This window comes from Triticum aestivum, chromosome 5D (assembly GCF_018294505.1).
Source record: "Triticum aestivum cultivar Chinese Spring chromosome 5D, IWGSC CS RefSeq v2.1, whole genome shotgun sequence".
Taxonomy (NCBI): domain Eukaryota; kingdom Viridiplantae; phylum Streptophyta; class Magnoliopsida; order Poales; family Poaceae; genus Triticum; species Triticum aestivum.
The window spans coordinates 566,930,563-566,935,508 of record NC_057808.1 but is presented as its reverse complement, the minus strand read 5'-3'; the positions used below and the strand labels follow the sequence as shown (position 1 = coordinate 566,935,508).

At 46.3% G+C, this 4,946-nt stretch overlaps 1 pseudogene; it reads left to right on the top strand.

The window, feature by feature from the left end:
* LOC123123977 (probable LRR receptor-like serine/threonine-protein kinase At3g47570) overlaps positions 1-4,722 on the top strand; it is a 51,778-nt pseudogene extending 47,056 nt beyond the window's left edge.
* The last annotated feature ends 224 nt before the right edge of the window (positions 4,723-4,946 follow it).

The window sequence follows — 4,946 nt, the reverse complement described above, 5'->3', positions numbered from 1 at the left end:
TGCTCCCACCCAAGCCCTTATTGACGCAATGACCCAAGCTCAAGAGGGCTTGATCAAGTTCAACAGAGAGAAAGACGCACTGACAACAGCCCTCGGGAATGATGAACACGGAGGACGTGTACGAGGCAAAGGCAAAGTTCCGTGGAAAGTAGGGTTTTCCCAGGACAATGACCCGTACTGTTACAGAAGTCGTAAGAGAAAGACGGACCGGGATGCAGATCTTATGGCGAAGTTTGCATCGGAACTCCATGAGTTGAAGCAGACCGTGCATGAACTAGTAAAAGAAAAATCGGCTGCAGGGCCGCATGAAGATCATGAAGCGGATCGCGGAAGCCAGCAGCGGAGAAGCAGCGTGGCTTCCACGGATGCCCCGCCTGGTGCTAGTGCACCGATGATCGAGATTCGTGCACCGGAGCCTCACTACCCCGTGGATGATGTAAAGGAGATGAAAGAATGTGATCTGCATTATCCCGTGGGGAACGTTTCCACGAAGGTAGCTAGCGGCAGTGCTTTAACCTGTACACCTGGAGCACTCCACCACAACAACCCCATTGCATATGGCTATGCTCGTGTCACGGTGGAAGACATAGTCCAAGGGTTTGAGGACCTGGAGATTGACAAACCTACACCTGAAGGGGAGAGAAGACTTGGAGATGTCAAGCGCCAGATCATTCTATGGAAAAAGAAGTACATAGTGTTTCCAGGCGAGGCGCCAAGGCTAGCAAGTCCACCCCCCTCCGATGGTGGTGGTGGCGGTGGTGGTGGTCGTGGTGGTTCACCTACACCTCCTTCACGCCATTCGACGCCGTCCCCCGATCCACAACCTCCGGCGGGTACGACGCCCCCCAATCCTCCTCCGGCGGGTACGACGCCCCCCAAACCACCTCCGGCGAAGAAGCAAAAGCAGGCGGACAGCAAGGAAACCCGCTCCTGGACTATTAACCCGGACCCTTATGTACCTAAGACCACAAGGGTACCAGAGCCATCACCAAAGCCTCTCCTCCCAAGGCCTTGGGAACTTAGTGAAGCTGAAACCAAATTGGCCGCGTCTGCTGATTATGAGAAATGGAAGGCGGATATGAAGGCGATAAAAGAGCCTGAGCCCAAGCAAGTATTCACTGAGAAGCAAAAGAAGTGGGCTAAGGATTTTTTGACGACACCGTCCCAAGCCGAGCTGAATATGCCTGACGACTATGGACATGAACTTCGTAGGCAAGCAAAAATATTGAAGGAGGAGAAAGAAGAAAGTAAAAAAGCGGGAAACAAGTTGACCAGCTCGGGATGCAGAAGAAACAATCGATCCCCCCGCTCATAGTGAAAGCCGGTCCGGAAGAGGACCCCGAGATCATAGCAGCTGCGGCAGCACTTGGATTGACTGTAGCGAGTGCCATGAAACAAGCGTCCGAGATGGGTTTGACTCTTCGTGCCTTCTTAGGCCTTGAGGATGCGCCAGTATGTGAGATAGCATTACAATATGTGCGGAATGGGCCTCTCGTCGAGCCTGCGCGGGAGAAGAGTCTACCGCCACAAATGTGAAATCTGCTACGTTGGTACAAGCAATTCATAACATGGGCCGACAAAGAATATATTTATGCGGATGTTACAGAGGAGCATCACACCAAACGGTACTCTGTACAAGTTCATATGAGTGAATTGTTCCAGCTGTTCAATCTGCGCGACCTCGACAAATCTATGCTGAGTTGCTACGTTCTGTAAGTGATTTATTTCTACCTCATCTCGTTCTTCATTGCCTGCACTATATATATATATTGTCCTAACTATATTGTTGCGTACGCTATTATGCAGATTGAAGATTTGGGAATGCAAAATAAGAAACATCCATGATGTTGGGTTCATTGACCCACATATCGTTAATGGACATGTGTTACAATATCACCCCGAAGACGTGGAGAAAGACTTGTACAAGTTTCTTAGAAAGCATCAACTCAAAAGTCATATTCTATTTCCTTACCATTTTGGGTGAGTGTTTCTCTCTTGTGCCCATTCTCTTTTGTTTACTCCATGCATGGTATGTCTAATCGATGAGTTATGCATGACTGTGCATGTAACGTGTCCGCAGGTTCCACTGGATTTTGCTAAATATTGAACTTCACACCTCCAGAGTTCTAATCATGGACTCTATGGATTCGGATCCAAAGCGTTGGGCCGACATGAGAAAAATGCTGCAAAAGTAATTATTTTCAATCATTTGAGCTCTATATCGATCGGTCTCTTTCGTTCATTTCCTAATATCAAGTAACTAATAACTCCCTTGTTCATTTAATTTTCTTTGCCCTGTAGGGTTTGGAGACGGTTCTCAGAAGAAATTGTCGGTGAATTCAAACATGAGCTAGATTTCAGAAGGTTAGTTAATGTGGATAAGCAGCCACCGGGGACCAATCTATGTGGATACTATGTTTGTGAGAACATCCGGAGACACACCTCTGAGCGGAAGGCATCGGATAGCATGCGGAACGCGACGGATAACTTGCGGAGGAGGCTTAGTCCAGAAGCTCGCTTCCGACCAATTCAAGAAGAATTAGCAGGATTTTTCATGAGGGAAGTCATCAATCCTAAAGGAGAACACTATACCGAGGACGAAGAAATTTATATGCATACCCGAGATTGAAACTTGTTCGAAGTTGTATATGGTCATCCATCCTAATTGTGTATGGAAACTTGTTCGAAGTTGTATATGGTCACCCGAGATTGAATATATATTATATATTCCTCTTGAATTCTTCTTGTTTGAAATTTCATATGCATGTATATAGTAGCGTAGAATATGTGTACTGAAACTTCATCAAAATTAAAATAAAACACAAAATAAAATATAAAAGAAATAAAACACTACAAATTAAAAAGAAACCAGGTTTAGGGGGCTAAAACCCTAAACCTACGGAGGAGGCCTTTAGTCCCGGTTAGCCACGAGAACCGGGACTAAAGGTCCTCCGCCCCGACGGACCCCTGGCGCCCACGTGGACGGGCCTTTAGTCCCGGTCAGCCACGAGAACCGGGACTAAAGCCTTTAGTCGCGGTTCGTAAGAGGCGCGACTAAAGGGGGGCGGTCTTTAGTCGCGCATATTTAGTCCCGGTTGCACAGCCGGGACTAAAGGTTGCGAACCGGGACTAAAGGGCTTTTTTCTACCAGTGATCCTATGTACTGTTGATATGTCTTCTTTGTATCTTCATTCAGTTTTTTTTGGCTGTGTGCATCTTAGTTATGCAGAGGTCGAGTGTTGCTCATCATGTTTTGTATCCGTTTCATGCCAGATTTTGAGTCAACATAAATGCCCTTTATCAATAAAAATATTGCCAAGGCTCGTATCGAACTTCTTATTTCATCTGGTACCATCCCAAAGTACCTTATCAATTTTACCTACCTAAATAGCTTGAACCTCTCTTTCAATAAGTTACAAGGCCGCATACCAGAAGGAGGTGTCTTCTCAAACATCGACCTACAACCCTTGATGGGGAACTCGGGGCTATGTGGTGCTTCAGCTTTAGAATTTTCGCAGTGTCCAAGTAACACTACCCAAAGAACAAAAGACCACACGCTGAAAATTTTGCTCCCTACTATCATTGTAGTAACTGGAGTTGTAGCTTCAGGCATATATGTAATAATCAGAAAGAAAATCAAGAAGCAGCAAGGGATGGCAGTTTCTGCAGGTATGGTGGACATGATTGGCCATCAGTTGGTCCCCTACCATGACCTCGTTCATGGCACTGAAAATTTTAGCGAGAGCAACTTGTTGGGGTGTGGAACCTTTGGAAAGGTTTTTAAGGGCCAACTACTCAATGGTGTGGTGGTTGCAATAAAAGTTCTTGAAATGAATTTGGAACAAGCCATTAGAAGCTTCGATGCCGAGTGTGGTGTGCTACGCATGGCGCGGTACCGCAACCTGATAAGGATCCTCAACACCTGCTCGAACCTTGATTTCAGAGCACTAGTGCTGCCATAGATGTGCAATGGTAGCTTAGAGACGCTCCTTCACTCCTCTTGAGGCACAAGGAACTTGGGGTTTCTAGAGAGGTTGGACATCATGATCGATGTGTCTATGGCAATGGAGTATCTACACCATGAGCACCATGAGGTGGTCTTGCACTGTGACTTGAAGCCAAGCAATGTGTTGTTTGATGAGGACATGACGGCACATGTCTCGGACTTTGGCATCGCAAAGCTGTTACTTGGTGATGGTAGCTCTGTGATTTATGCGAGCATGCAGGGCACAGTTGGCTACATGGCACCAGGTATGTAAATGGTATACTTAATGTAAGTATTAATTAGTTATGTTTCATTTGTCATAATTTAATTATTGTTTTGTTTATGAATTCATTCCATGAGCAGAGTATGGGTCCCTTGGAAAAGCTTCGAGAAAGAGCGACATATTCAGATACGGAATCATGTTCCTTGAAGTCTTGACTGGAAAGAGACCCACGGATGACCTTTTTGTCGGGGATCGTAGTCTCACGCGGTGGGTGCTCGAGGCATTTCCTAGGGAGGTTGTCCATGTCGTGGATGACCAGCTAATACACGACTCTTCTTCCACCGTCAGCTTGGAAGGCTTTCTTGTGCCGACGTTCGAGCTGGGTCTGCTCTGCTCCAGCGACTCGCTTGACGAGAGAATAACCATGAGCGATGTGGTCGTGAGATTGAAGAAGATCAAAATAGAGTACACCAAAGCCATAGGAGCAGCAGCGGAACGGAGTGCCGCCCCATGACTGAATTGTCGAAATAAAAAAAATCAACATCGTCAGTTGTCAGTTGGCACGTACGGAGGGTCACTCCAATGCACCTTATTTCGGCGCGCAAATTCTGTTAATTAAGATTATTAATACTTGTAATAACCTTGCCTAGGTTTCAAAAAGTTCTTGTTGTAATATGTGGACATAGGCCATGTGTATGAGAGTGTGGCGTTGCAAAGGACGAGCAACATGGAGCTCGT